Source organism: Coregonus clupeaformis, chromosome 1 (assembly GCF_020615455.1).
Source record: "Coregonus clupeaformis isolate EN_2021a chromosome 1, ASM2061545v1, whole genome shotgun sequence".
NCBI lineage: Eukaryota > Metazoa > Chordata > Actinopteri > Salmoniformes > Salmonidae > Coregonus > Coregonus clupeaformis.
The window spans coordinates 91392018-91408320 of NC_059192.1; positions in this window are offsets into that span (position 1 = coordinate 91392018).

Here is a 16303-nt window from a genome sequence, read left to right on the forward strand (position 1 = left end):
ATCAAGACAGTGGTATACTGACAGCCCCATGTAGTGTTGTGTTCCATTCTAGTTCTATTGGTTCATCAAGACAGGTGCTCCTTTGATGATGCTGCAGCTCAAGCTGTTACCCCTAAACACACACACACACACACACACACACACACAGATCTATGTTCAGTTTTGCATTGTAATGAAGGATCTGTGGGTTGTATAACTGATCCTAGACCTGGTATTTGTGGGGCAATAAACTTCTATACTTCACACCGTAATCCTCTCATCTCCTGTTCAACGCATCCTGGTTGGTCCACACACCAAGGGGCGGTTGGGCTGTGTTACCATAGAGACGAGGGGGGAGGGGGAGGGGGCACTACAGTGTGTCAGAAGAACCAAATGTGCTTCTGATCAGAGGTGTTGTGAATGATTATCAAAGATGTGTTTAATTAATGCAAGTTCCCCTGAATGAACAACATGAAAAGATAATCCCTATAAACACCCATGCATGCACACACACACACACACACACACACACACACACACACACACACACACACACACACACACACACACACACACACACACATCTGAAGGGAGAGGATTTGGGGTCCTTCATGTACAACAGCAATACATTCAAGCAAAGGGGCACCTTATTGACTAGAGTTTAAACACTGAGGATGGAACACCTTATTGACTAGAGTTTAAACACTGAGGATGGAACACCTTATTGAATAGAGTTTAAACACTGAGGATGGAACACCTTATTGACTAGAGTTTAAACACTGAGGATGGAACACCTTATTGAATAGAGTTTAAACACTGAGGATGGAACACCTTATTGAATAGAGTTTAAACACTGAGGATGGAACACCTTATTGAATATAGTTTAAACACTGAGGACAGAACACCTTATTAATACAATGTTGCAGGAATAGAGTTTAAACACTGAGGATGGAACACCTTATTGAATAGAGTTTAAACACTGAGGACAGAACACCTTATTAATACAATGTTGCAGGAATAGAGTTTAAACACGGAGGACAGAACACCTTATTAATACAATGTTGCAGGAATAGAGTTTAAACACTGATGGAACACCTTATTAATACAATGTTGCAGGAATAGAGTTTAAACACGGAGGACAGAACACCTTATTAATACAATGTTGCAGGAATAGAGTTTAAACACTGAGGACAGAACACCTTATTAATACAATGTTGCAGGAATAGAGTTTAAACACGGAGGACAGAACACCTTATTAATACAATGTTGCAGGAATAGAGTTTAAACACTGAGGACGGAACACCTTATTAATACAATGTTGCAGGAATAGAGTTTAAACACTGATGGAACACCTTATTAATACAATGTTGCAGGAATAGAGTTTAAACACTGAGGACGGAACACCTTATTAATACAATGTTGCAGGAATAGAGTTTAAACACTGAGGACAGAACACCTTATTAATACAATGTTGCAGGAATAGAGTTTAAACACTGAGGATAGAACACCTTATTAATACAATGTTGCAGGAATAGAGTTTAAACACTGAGGATGGAACACCTTATTAATACAATGTTGCAGGAATAGAGTTTAAACACTGATGGAACACCTTATTAATACAATGTTGCAGGAATAGAGTTTAAACACTGATGGAACACCTTATTAATACAATGTTGCAGGAATAGAGTTTAAACACTGAGGACAGAACACCTTATTAATACAATGTTGCAGGAATAGAGTTTAAACACTGAGGAAGGAACACCTTATTAATACAATGTTGCAGGAATAGAGTTTAAACACTGAGGACAGAACACCTTATTAATACAATGTTGCAGGAATAGAGTTTAAACACTGAGGACAGAACACCTTATTAATACAATGTTGCAGGAATAGAGTTTAAACACTGATGGAACACCTTATTAATACAATGTTGCAGGAATAGAGTTTAAACACTGAGGACGGAACACCTTATTAATACAATGTTGCAGGAATAGAGTTTAAACACTGAGGACGGAACACCTTATTAATACAATGTTGCAGGAATAGAGTTTAAACACTGATGGAACACCTTATTAATACAATGTTGCAGGAATAGAGTTTAAACACTGAGGACAGAACACCTTATTAATACAATGTTGCAGGAATAGAGTTTAAACACTGATGGAACACCTTATTAATACAATGTTGCAGGAATAGAGTTTAAGCACTGAGGACAGAACACCTTATTAATACAATGTTGCAGGAATAGAGTTTAAACACTGAGGACAGAACACCTTATTAATACAATGTTGCAGGAATAGAGTTTAAACACTGAGGATGGAACACCTTATTAATACAATGTTGCAGGAATAGAGTTTAAACACTGATGGAACACCTTATTAATACAATGTTGCAGGAATAGAGTTTAAACACTGAGGATGGAACACCTTATTAATACAATGTTGCAGGAATAGAGTTTAAACACTGAGGATGGAACACCTTATTAATACAATGTTGCAGGAATAGAGTTTAAACACTGATGGAACACCTTATTAATACAATGTTGCAGGAATAGAGTTTAAACACTGATGGAACACCTTATTAATACAATGTTGCAGGAATAGAGTTTAAACACTGAGGATGGAACACCTTATTAATACAATGTTGCAGGAATAGAGTTTAAACACTGAGGATGGAACACCTTATTAATACAATGTTGCAGGAATAGAGTTTAAACACTGAGGATGGAACACCTTATTAATACAATGTTGCAGGAATAGAGTTTAAACACTGAGGACGGAACACCTTATTAATACAATGTTGCAGGAATAGAGTTTAAACACTGAGGACGGAACACCTTATTAATACAATGTTGCAGGAATAGAGTTTAAACACTGATGGAACACCTTATTAAGACAATGTTGCAGGAATAGAGTTTAAACACTGAGGATGGAACACCTTATTAATACAATGTTGCAGGAATAGAGTTTAAACACTGAGGACGGAACACCTTATTAATACAATGTTGCAGGAATAGAGTTTAAACACTGAGGAAGGAACACCTTATTAATACAATGTTGCAGGAATAGAGTTTAAACACTGAGGACAGAACACCTTATTAATACAATGTTGCAGGAATAGAGTTTAAACACTGATGACGGAACACCTTATTAATACAATGTTGCAGGAATAGAGTTTAAACACTGAGGATGGAACACCTTATTAATACAATGTTGCAGGAATAGAGTTTAAACACTGAGGACGGAACACCTTATTAATACAATGTTGCAGGAATATAGTTTAAACACTGAGGACAGAACACCTTATTAATACAATGTTGCAGGAATAGAGTTTAAACACTGATGACGGAACACCTTATTAATACAATGTTGCAGGAATAGAGTTTAAACACTGATGGAACACCTTATTAATACAATGTTGCAGGAATAGAGTTTAAACACTGAGGATGGAACACCTTATTAATACAATGTTGCAGGAATAGAGTTTAAACACTGAGGACAGAACACCTCATTAATACAATGTTGCAGGAATAGAGTTTAAACACTGAGGAAGGAACACCTTATTAATACAATGTTGCAGGAATAGAGTTTAAACACTGAGGACAGAACACCTTATTAATACAATGTTGCAGGAATAGAGTTTAAACACTGAGGACAGAACACCTTATTAATACAATGTTGCAGGAATAGAGTTTAAACACTGAGGAAGGAACACCTTATTAATACAATGTTGCAGGATATAGTTTAAACACTGAGGATGGAACACCTTATTAATACAATGTTGCAGGAATAGAGTTTAAACACTGAGGATGGAACACCTTATTAATACAATGTTGCAGGAATAGAGTTTAAACACTGAGGACGGAACACCTTATTAATACAATGTTGCAGGAATAGAGTTTAAACACTGATGGAACACCTTATTAATACAATGTTGCAGGAATAGAGTTTAAACACTGAGGACAGAACACCTTATTAATACAATGTTGCAGGAATAGAGTTTAAACACTGAGGACGGAACACCTTATTAATACAATGTTGCAGGAATAGAGTTTAAACACTGATGGAACACCTTATTAATACAATGTTGCAGGAATAGAGTTTAAACACTGAGGACAGAACACCTTATTAATACAATGTTGCAGGAATAGAGTTTAAACACTGAGGAAGGAACACCTTATTAATACAATGTTGCAGGAATAGAGTTTAAACACTGAGGACGGAACACCTTATTAATACAATGTTGCAGGAATAGAGTTTAAACACTGATGGAACACCTTATTAATACAATGTTGCAGGAATAGAGTTTAAACACTGAGGAAGGAACACCTTATTAATACAATGTTGCAGGAATAGAGTTTAAACACTGAGGACGGAACACCTTATTAATACAATGTTGCAGGAATAGAGTTTAAACACTGATGGAACACCTTATTAATACATGTTGCGGAATAGAGTTAAACACTGAGGACGGAACACCTTATTAATACAATGTTGCAGGAATAGAGTTTAAACACTGAGGACGGAACACCTTATTAATACAATGTTGAGGAATAGAGTTTAAACACTGAGGACAGAACACCTTATTAATACAATGTTGCAGGAATAGAGTTTAAACACTGATGGAACACCTTATTAATACAATGTTGCAGGAATAGAGTTTAAACACTGAGGACAGAACACCTTATTAATACAATGTTGCAGGAATAGAGTTTAAACACTGAGGAAGGAACACCTTATTAATACAATGTTGCAGGAATAGATTTTAAACACTGAGGAAGGAACACCTTATTAATACAATGTTGCAGGAATAGAGTTTAAACACTGAGGAAGGAACATCTTATTAATACAATGTTGCAGGAATAGAGTTTAAACACTGAGGAAGGAACATCTTATTAATACAATGTTGCCACTCAGCTCTGTGGTGAAGTTGTCTGGGATTTGGCCAGTCAAGGTGCAAGGTGGTGTGCATGTCTATGTGTTCCGTGTGTGTGTTGTGTGTGTGTGTGTGTGTGTGTGTGTGTGTGTGTGTGTTCAATGTGTGTCGCCTGCACTTGAATGGGTGTGAGAGGCAGGTGTCTATGTTAATGTGTTCTCGTATCTCCTTCATCCACTCTGCCATTCAACTGTTTCATGAATAAATAAAAGAGACAGAGAGAAACAGAAAGAGAGAGAGAGAGGAGGTTAGGAGAGAGAGAGAGAGAGAGAGAGAGAGAGAGAGAGAGAGAGGAGGTTAGGAGAGAGAGAGAGAGATAGGAGGTTAGGAGAGACAGAGAGAGAGAGAGGGGGTTAGGGAGAGAGAGAGAGAGAGAGAGAGAGAGAGAGAGAGAGAGAGAGAGAGGAGGTTAGGAGAGAGAGAGAGAGAGAGAGGAGGTTAGGAGAGAGAGAGGAGGGAGGAGGTTGGGGAGAGAGAGAGAGAGAGGGGGAGGAGGTTGAGAGAGAGGAGGTTAGGAGAGAGAGAGAGAGAGAGAGAGAGAGAGAGAGAGAGAGAGAGGGGAGGAGGTTAGGAGAGAGAGGAGGTTAGGGAGAGAGAGAGAGAGAGAGAGAGAGAGAGAGAGAGAGAGAGAGAGAGGGAGGTTAGGAGAGAGAGGAGGTTAGGAGAGAGAGAGAGAGAGAGGAGGTTAGGAGAGAGAGAGAGAGAGAGAGAGAGAGAGGAGGAGGAGAGAGAGAGAGAGAGAGAGAGAGAGAGAGAGGAGGATAGGAGAGAGAGAGAGAGAGAGAGGAGGTTAGGAGAGAGAGAGGAGGTTAGGAAAGAGAGAGAGAGAGAGAGAGAGAGAGAGGAGGTTAGGAGAGAGAGAGAGAGAGAGAGAGAGAGAGAGAGAGAGAGAGAGAGAGAGAGAGAGGGGGAAGGAGGTTAGGAGAGAGAGAGAGAGAGAGGAGGTTAGGAGAGAGAGAGAGAGAGAGAGAGAGAGGAGGTTAGGAGAGAGCGAGAGAGAGAGAGAGGAGGTTAGGAGAGAGAGAGAGAGAGAGAGGCAGTTAAGAGAGAGCGAGAGAGAGAGAGAGAGAGAGAGGAGGTTAGGAGAGAGAGAGAGAGAGAGAGAGGAGGTTAGAGAGAGAGAGAGAGAGAGAGAGAGAGAGAGATGAATACCCCACCTGTGTGTGTGTGTGTGTGTGTGTGTATGTGAGAGTGTGTGTGTGTTAGTGGCGTGTGTGTGTGTGTGTGTTAGTGGCGTGTATTCATTCCAAGGGATAGCCAGGCTTCCCCAAATAATTGACCAAGAAAATAAAAAATAAAAACATAAAATGATTTATCTTTCGTCTCTCTGTGTTTCTGAATTTTCCTTCAATTCGCAAGACTGTATCTGACCGGAGAAAGCATCCGAGTGAGCGAAACAGCGCCCCCTCTGTCTCTGTATCCTGTAACTCTATCTGATGCTGTCTGGTCAAAAAGAGTATGACATTGTTGCCACCTGTAGCATTGAAGCCAGCAAGCATTTAGCCTCCCTTGATAAAAAAAATAATGATTAAATAATAGCCAATCAGCGTTGAGCTAAACTGAGTGAGCTCAACTGTGAATGGTCCTGGCGCGCTCCAAAAAAAAAAAAAAAAAAAGGGAAGCCATTTTGTCTTTGGCTGCACTCCAATCACATGGAGAGCATACGTCACTGACAGACACTCATTGTGCATCTCGTTCTGTTGTTGTCCTAAAATTGGTCCTTTCCTACATTAGCGATAGGGATTTGGACTTGTGGTTTTACTTAATTCTCCGTACTGGCGAATGATTATAACGGCGATTCTGATCTAACCATAAATTCATACATACTGATCATTGGAAAGCAACATTTACGGACTCTTCTTTGAATCTGCGTATTTCTCCCAAACTCAGCTGTACCGAGTCTGCACGGAACTGCCAGGAACTAGTCTGGTATTAGACACCATTATTTTACTGAGACTGCACTCGTGAAGGTGGTAAATTAACTTTTAATGGCATCAGACCAAGGCTCTGCATCTGTCCTCGTGCTCCTAGACCTGAGTGCCGCTTTTGACGCCATCGATCACCCCATTCTTTTGGAGAGATTGGAAACTCTAATTGGTCTTGACGGACAAGTTCTTGCCTGGTTTAGATCTTATCCGTCGGAAAGATATCAGTTTGTCTCTGTGGATGGTTTGTCCTCTGACAAATCAATGGTAAGTTTAGGTGTTCCTCAAGGTTCCGTTTTAGGACCACTATTGTTTTCACTATATATTCTACCTCTTGGTGATGTCATTCGGAAACACAATGTCAACTTTCAATGCAGACGACACACAGCTGTACATTTCGATGGAACATGGTGAAGTCCCAAAACTGCCTACCCTGGAAGCCTGTGTTTCAGACATAAGGAAGAAGTGGATGGCGGCAAATGTTTTACTTTTAAACTCGGACAAAACAGAGATGCTAGTTCTAGGTCCCAAGAAACAAAGAGATCTGCTGTTTGATCTGATAATGAATCTTGATGGTTGTACAGTCGTCTCAAATAAAACTGTGAAGGACGTCTGCGTTACTCTGGACCCTGATCTCTTTTTTGACGAACATATCAAGAATATTTCAGTTTGATGCAGAAAAGATAATCCATGTTTTTCTCACTTCTAGATTACAATACTTCAATGCTCTACTCTCCAGCTACCCGGATAAAGCACTAAATAAACTTCAGTTAGTGCTAAACACGGCTGCTAGAATCTTGACTAGAACCAAAAAATGTGATCATATTACTCAAGTGCCTACACTGGCTTCCTGTTAAGGCTAGGGCTGATTTCAAGGTTTTACTGCTAACATACAAAGCATTACATGGGCTTGCTCCTACCTATCTCTCCGATTTGGTCCTGCCGTACATACCTACACGTACGCTACGGTCACAAGACGCAGGCCTCCTTATTGTCCCTAGAATTTCTAAGCAAACAGCTGGAGGCAGGGCTTTCTCCTATAGAGCTCAATTTTTATGGAATGGTCTGCCGATCCATATGAGAGACGCAGACTCGGTCTCAACCTTTAAGTCTTTACTGAAGACTCATCTCTTCAGTAGATCCTATGATTGAGTGTAGTCTGGCCCAGTGGTGGAAAAAGTACTCAAATCTCATACTTGAGTAAAAGTAAAGATACCTTAATAGAAAATGACTCAAGTAAAAGTGAAAGTCACCCTGTAAAATACTACTTGAGTAAAAGTCTAAAAGTATTTGGTTTTAAATATACTTATGTATCAAAAGTAAATGTAGTTGCTAAAATATACTTAAGTATCAAAAGTAAAAGTGAAAGTACAAATAATGTAAAATTCCTTATATTAAGCAAACCAGACGGCAACATTTTCTTGTTTTTTAAATCTACAGATAGCCAGGGGTACACTCCAACACTCAGACATCATTTACAAACGAAGCATGTGTGTTTAGTGAGTCCACCAGATCAGAGGCAGTAGGGATGACCAGGGATGTTCTGTTGATAAGAGCGTGAATTGGACCATTTTCCTGTCGTGCTAAGCATTCACAATGTAAAGAGTACTTTTAGGTGTCAGGGAAAATGTATGGAGTAAAAAGTACATTATTTTCTTTAGGAATGTAGCAGAGTAAAAGTAAAAGTTGTCAAAAAATATAAATAGTAAAGTAAAGTACAGATACCCCCCAAAAAACTACTTAAGTAGTACTTTAAAGTATTTTTATTTAAGTACTTTACACCACTGAGTCTAGGTGAATGGCAAGGCACTGGAGTGATGAACCGCCCTTGCTGTCTCTGCCTGGCCGGCTCCCCTCTCTCCACTGGGATTCTCTGCCTGGCCGGCTCCCCTCTCTCCACTGGGATCCTCTGCCTCTGATCCTCTAATGGGGGGCTGAGTCACTGGCTTACTAGTTCTCTTTCATGCCGTCCCTAGGAGGGCTCCGTTACGTCGTGCCAGGCTTTTTTCACTATACTCGACTTGACTGGGTGGAGTCATCTTCTGACGTCATTTTCCTGTCCGGTCTTGCGCCCCCACGGGATCGTGCGGTGGAGATCTCCGTGGGCTGTACTCAGCCTTGTCTCAGGGTAGTAGGTTGGTGGGCTGTTGATATCCCTCTGGTGGTGTGGGGGCTGTGCTTTGGCAAAGTGGGTGGGGTTATATCCTGCCTGGTTGGCCCTGTCCGGGGGTATCGTTGGACAGGGCCACAAAGTCCCCCGACCCCCCCTGTGTTTCAGCCTCCAGTATCTATGCTGCAATAGTCTGTGTGCCGGGGGGGTTGGCTAGGGTCAGTCTGTTATATCTGGTGTTATTCTCCTGTCTTATCCGGTGTCCCGTTTGAATTTAAGTATGCTCCCTCTAATTCTCTCTCTCTCTCTCTCTCCCTCCCCTCCCGGAGGACCTGAGCCCTAGGACCATGCCTCAGGACTACCTGGCCTGATGACTCCTGGCTGTCCCCAGTCCTCTCCCTCTCTCCCTCTCTCCCTCCCCTCCCGGAGGACCTGAGCCCTAGGACCATGCCTCAGGACTACCTGGCCTGATGACTCCTGGCTGTCCCCAGTCCACCTGGTCGTGCTGCTGCTCCAGTTTCAACTGTTCTGCCTGCGGCTATGGAACCCTGACCTGTTCACCGTACGTGCTACCTTGTCCCGGACCTGCTGTTTTCGACCCTCCCTCCCTCCCTCTCCCTCCCTCCCTTCCTCCCTCTCTCTCTCTCCCTCTCTACCGCACCTGCTGTCTCGACATCTGAATGCTCGGCTATGAAAAGCCAACTGACATTTACTCCTGAGGTGCTGACCTGTTGTACCCTCTACAATCACTGTGAAAAATTCATACAAACCTGTTTTTGCTTTGTCATTATGGGGTATTGTGTGTAGATTGATGAGGGAAAAAAACTATTGAATCCATTTTAGAATAAGGCTGTAATGTTTAAAAAAAAAAAAAAAATTTAAAAAAGTGGAAAAAGTCAAGGGGTCTGAATACTTTCCCAATGCACTGTATATCACGGTGTCAAGGCATATGAACTAACTGGTTATAGAGCAAACAACGCAATTATCACAACACATAGGGTGTAATACGGCTTTTCTTCTGGCTTTCCCAGTGATTTTACCCACACACCACGGATGCGGATTGGTGTCTAGCAGTAGGTTAGTTGTCTGGTGATATTGGTGTCTAGCAGTAGGTTAGTTGTCTAGTGATATTGGTGTCTAGCAGTAGGTTAGTTGTCTAGTGATATTGGTGTCTAGCAGTAGGTTAGTTGTCTGGTGATATTGGTGTCTAGCAGTAGGTTAGTTGTCTAGTGATATTGGTGTCTAGCAGTAGGTTAGTTGGCTAGTGATATTGGTGTCTAGCAGTAGGTTAGTTGTCTGGTGATATTGGTGTCTAGCAGTAGGTTAGTTGTCTAGTGATATTGGTGTCTAGCAGTAGGTTAGTTGTCTGGTGATATTGGTGTCTAGCAGTAGGTTAGTTGTCTGGTGATATTGGTGTCTAGCAGTAGGTTAGTTGTCTAGTGATATTGGTGTCTAGCAGTAGGTTAGTTGTCTGGTGATATTGGTGTCTAGCAGTAGGTTAGTTGTCTGGTGATATTGGTGTTTAGCTGTAGGTTAGTTGTCTAGTGATATTGGTGTCTAGCAGTAGGTTAGTTGTCTGGTGATATTGGTGTCTAGCAGTAGGTTAGTTGTCTGGTGATATTGGTGTTTAGCTGTAGGTTAGTTGTCTAGTGATATTGGTGTCTAGCAGTAGGTTAGTTGTCTGGTGATATTGGTGTTTAGCTGTAGGTTAGTTGTCTAGTGATATTGGTGTCTAGCAGTAGGTTAGTTGTCTGGTGATATTGGTGTCTAGCAGTAGAGTTAGTTGTCTAGTGATATTGGTGTCTAGCAGTAGGTTAGTTGTCTAGTGATATTGGTGTCTAGTAGTAGGTTAGTTGTCTAGTGATATTGGTGTCTAGCAGTAGGTTAGTTGTCTGGTGATATTGGTGTCTAGCAGTAGGTTAGTTGTCTAGTGATATTGGTGTCTAGCAGTAGGTTAGTTGGCTAGTGATATTGGTGTCTAGCAGTAGGTTAGTTGTCTGGTGATATTGGTGTCTAGCAGTAGGTTAGTTGTCTGGTGATATTGGTGTTTAGCTGTAGGTTAGTTGTCTAGTGATATTGGTGTCTAGCAGTAGGTTAGTTGTCTGGTGATATTGGTGTCTAGCAGTAGGTTAGTTGTCTGGTGATATTGGTGTTTAGCTGTAGGTTAGTTGTCTAGTGATATTGGTGTCTAGCAGTAGGTTAGTTGTCTGGTGATATTGGTGTTTAGCTGTAGGTTAGTTGTCTAGTGATATTGGTGTCTAGCAGTAGGTTAGTTGTCTGGTGATATTGGTGTCTAGCAGTAGGTTAGTTGTCTAGTGATATTGGTGTCTAGCAGTAGGTTAGTTGTCTAGTGATATTGGTGTCTAGCAGTAGGTTAGTTGTCTGGTGATATTGGTGTCTAGCAGTAGGTTAGTTGTCTGGTGATATTGGTGTCTAGCAGTAGGTTAGTTGTCTGGTGATATTGGTGTCTAGCAGTAGGTTAGTTGTCTGGTGATATTGGTGTCTAGCAGTAGGTTAGTTGTCTGGTGATATTGGTGTCTAGCAGTAGGTTAGTTGTCTAGTGATATTGGTGTCTAGCAGTAAGTTAGTTGTCTAGTGATATTGGTGTCTAGCAGTAGGTTAGTTGTCTAGTGATATTGGTGTCTAGCAGTAGGTTAGTTGTCTAGTGATATTGGTGTCTAGCAGTAGGATAGTTGTCTAGTGATATTGGTGTCTAGCAGTAGGTTAGTTGTCTAGTGATATTGGTGTCTAGCAGTAAGTTAGTTGTCTAGTGATATTGGTGTCTAGCAGTAGGTTAGTTGTCTAGTGATATTGGTGTCTAGCAGTAGGTTAGTTGTCTAGTGATATTGGTGTCTAGCAGTAGGTTAGTTGTCTGGTGATATTGGTGTCTAGCAGTAGGTTAGTTGTCTAGTGATATTGGTGTCTAGCAGTAGGTTAGTTGTCTGGTGATATTGGTGTTTAGCTGTAGGTTAGTTGTCTAGTGATATTGGTGTCTAGCAGTAGGTTAGTTGTCTGGTGATATTGGTGTCTAGCAGTAGGTTAGTTGTCTGGTGATATTGGTGTTTAGCTGTAGGTTAGTTGTCTAGTGATATTGGTGTCTAGCAGTAGGTTAGTTGTCTGGTGATATTGGTGTTTAGCTGTAGGTTAGTTGTCTAGTGATATTGGTGTCTAGCAGTAGGTTAGTTGTCTGGTGATATTGGTGTCTAGCAGTAGGTTAGTTGTCTAGTGATATTGGTGTCTAGCAGTAGGTTAGTTGTCTGGTGATATTGGTGTCTAGCAGTAGGTTAGTTGTCTGGTGATATTGGTGTCTAGCAGTAGGTTAGTTGTCTAGTGATATTGGTGTCTAGCAGTAGGTTAGTTGGCTAGTGATATTGGTGTCTAGCAGTAGGTTAGTTGTCTGGTGATATTGGTGTCTAGCAGTAGGTTAGTTGTCTGGTGATATTGGTGTTTAGCTGTAGGTTAGTTGTCTAGTGATATTGGTGTCTAGCAGTAGGTTAGTTGTCTGGTGATATTGGTGTCTAGCAGTAGGTTAGTTGTCTGGTGATATTGGTGTTTAGCTGTAGGTTAGTTGTCTAGTGATATTGGTGTCTAGCAGTAGGTTAGTTGTCTGGTGATATTGGTGTTTAGCTGTAGGTTAGTTGTCTAGTGATATTGGTGTCTAGCAGTAGGTTAGTTGTCTGGTGATATTGGTGTCTAGCAGTAGGTTAGTTGTCTAGTGATATTGGTGTCTAGCAGTAGGTTAGTTGTCTAGTGATATTGGTGTCTAGTAGTAGGTTAGTTGTCTAGTGATATTGGTGTCTAGCAGTAGGTTAGTTGTCTGGTGATATTGGTGTCTAGCAGTAGGTTAGTTGTCTAGTGATATTGGTGTCTAGCAGTAGGTTAGTTGGCTAGTGATATTGGTGTCTAGCAGTAGGTTAGTTGTCTGGTGATATTGGTGTCTAGCAGTAGGTTAGTTGTCTGGTGATATTGGTGTTTAGCTGTAGGTTAGTTGTCTAGTGATATTGGTGTCTAGCAGTAGGTTAGTTGTCTGGTGATATTGGTGTCTAGCAGTAGGTTAGTTGTCTGGTGATATTGGTGTTTAGCTGTAGGTTAGTTGTCTAGTGATATTGGTGTCTAGCAGTAGGTTAGTTGTCTGGTGATATTGGTGTTTAGCTGTAGGTTAGTTGTCTAGTGATATTGGTGTCTAGCAGTAGGTTAGTTGTCTGGTGATATTGGTGTCTAGCAGTAGGTTAGTTGTCTAGTGATATTGGTGTCTAGCAGTAGGTTAGTTGTCTAGTGATATTGGTGTCTAGCAGTAGGTTAGTTGTCTGGTGATATTGGTGTCTAGCAGTAGGTTAGTTGTCTGGTGATATTGGTGTCTAGCAGTAGGTTAGTTGTCTGGTGATATTGGTGTCTAGCAGTAGGTTAGTTGTCTGGTGATATTGGTGTCTAGCAGTAGGTTAGTTGTCTGGTGATATTGGTGTCTAGCAGTAGGTTAGTTGTCTGGTGATATTGGTGTCTAGCAGTAGGTTAGTTGTCTAGTGATATTGGTGTCTAGCAGTAAGTTAGTTGTCTAGTGATATTGGTGTCTAGCAGTAGGTTAGTTGTCTAGTGATATTGGTGTCTAGCAGTAGGTTAGTTGTCTAGTGATATTGGTGTCTAGCAGTAGGATAGTTGTCTAGTGATATTGGTGTCTAGCAGTAGGTTAGTTGTCTAGTGATATTGGTGTCTAGCAGTAAGTTAGTTGTCTAGTGATATTGGTGTCTAGCAGTAGGTTAGTTGTCTAGTGATATTGGTGTCTAGCAGTAGGTTAGTTGTCTAGTGATATTGGTGTCTAGCAGTAGGTTAGTTGTCTGGTGATATTGGTGTCTAGCAGTAGGTTAGTTGTCTAGTGATATTGGTGTCTAGCAGTAGGTTAGTTGTCTAGTGATATTGGTGTCTAGCAGTAGGTTAGTTGTCTAGTGATATTGGTGTCTAGCAGTAGGTTAGTTGTCTGGTGATATTGGTGTCTAGCAGTAGGTTAGTTGTCTAGTGATATTGGTGTCTAGCAGTAGGTTAGTTGTCTGGTGATATTGGTGTCTAGCAGTAGGTTAGTTGTCTAGTGATATTGGTGTCTAGCAGTAGGTTAGTTGTCTGGTGATATTGGTGTCTAGCAGTAGGTTAGTTGGCTAGTGATATTGGTGTCTAGCAGTAGGTTAGTTGTCTAGTGATATTGGTGTCTAGCAGTAGGTTAGTTGGCTAGTGATATTGGTGTCTAGCAGTAGGTTAGTTGTCTGGTGATATTGGTGTCTAGCAGTAGGTTAGTTGTCTAGTGATATTGGTGTCTAGCAGTAGGTTAGTTGGCTAGTGATATTGGTGTCTAGCAGTAGGTTAGTTGTCTGGTGATATTGGTGTCTAGCAGTAGGTTAGTTGTCTGGTGATATTGGTGTTTAGCTGTAGGTTAGTTGTCTAGTGATATTGGTGTCTAGCAGTAGGTTAGTTGTCTGGTGATATTGGTGTCTAGCAGTAGGTTAGTTGTCTGGTGATATTGGTGTTTAGCTGTAGGTTAGTTGTCTAGTGATATTGGTGTCTAGCAGTAGGTTAGTTGTCTGGTGATATTGGTGTTTAGCTGTAGGTTAGTTGTCTAGTGATATTGGTGTCTAGCAGTAGGTTAGTTGTCTGGTGATATTGGTGTCTAGCAGTAGGTTAGTTGTCTAGTGATATTGGTGTCTAGCAGTAGGTTAGTTGTCTAGTGATATTGGTGTCTAGCAGTAGGTTAGTTGTCTGGTGATATTGGTGTCTAGCAGTAGGTTAGTTGGCTGGTGATATTGGTGTCTAGCAGTAGGTTAGTTGTCTGGTGATATTGGTGTCTAGCAGTAGGTTAGTTGTCTGGTGATATTGGTGTCTAGCAGTAGGTTAGTTGTCTGGTGATATTGGTGTCTAGCAGTAGGTTAGTTGTCTGGTGATATTGGTGTCTAGCAGTAGGTTAGTTGTCTAGTGATATTGGTGTCTAGCAGTAAGTTAGTTGTCTAGTGATATTGGTGTCTAGCAGTAGGTTAGTTGTCTAGTGATATTGGTGTCTAGCAGTAGGTTAGTTGTCTAGTGATATTGGTGTCTAGCAGTAGGATAGTTGTCTAGTGATATTGGTGTCTAGCAGTAGGTTAGTTGTCTAGTGATATTGGTGTCTAGCAGTAAGTTAGTTGTCTAGTGATATTGGTGTCTAGCAGTAGGTTAGTTGTCTAGTGATATTGGTGTCTAGCAGTAGGTTAGTTGTCTAGTGATATTGGTGTCTAGCAGTAGGTTAGTTGTCTGGTGATATTGGTGTCTAGCAGTAGGTTAGTTGTCTAGTGATATTGGTGTCTAGCAGTAGGTTAGTTGTCTGGTGATATTGGTGTCTAGCAGTAGGTTAGTTGTCTAGTGATATTGGTGTCTAGCAGTAGGTTAGTTGTCTAGTGATATTGGTGTCTAGTAGTAGGTTAGTTGTCTAGTGATATTGGTGTCTAGCAGTAGGTTAGTTGTCTAGTGATATTGGTGTCTAGCAGTAGGTTAGTTGTCTAGTGATATTGGTGTCTAGCAGTAGGTTAGTTGTCTAGTGATATTGGTGTCTAGCAGTAGGTTAGTTGTCTGGTGATATTGGTGTCTAGCAGTAGGTTAGTTGTCTAGTGATACTGTTGACCATCATCAGCTGATCCAGGAGAAAAAAACCAAATATTGATAGAAAATAATAAAGCTAAATAAATGGTCTCCTACTTCTGGCTATGAATGGAGAACACCATTACCCACAAGCACCTGGAAAACAAAGCAATGAGCCTATGAATGGTTACGGAGAACACCATTACCCACAAGCACCTGGAAAACAAAGCAATGAGCCTATGAATGGTTACGGAGAACACCATTACCCACAAGCACCTGGAAAACAAAGCAATGAGCCTCTGAATGGTTACGGAGAACACCATTACCCACAAGCACCTGGAAAACAAAGCAATGAGCCTCTGAATGGTTACGGAGAACACCATTACCCACAAGCACCTGGAAAACAAAGCAATGAGCCTATGAAGGGTTACAGAGAACACCATTACCCACAAGCACCTGGAAAACAAAGCAATGAGCCTATGAATGGTTACAGAGAACACCATTACCCACAAGCACCTGGAAAACAAAGCAATGAGCCTCTGAATGGTACGGAGAACACCATTACCCACAAGCACCTGGAAAACAAAGCAATGAGCCTATGAATGGTTACAGAGAACACCATTACCCACAAGCACCTGAAAAACAAAGCAACGAGCATCTAAACAGCTGACAGACAAAAGCAAACAATGATAAATGCATTGGAATAAAGGCACATTTTTTTAATCAAGGGCGCGTGGCAAACAAATGGTGTAAATGAGGAAGT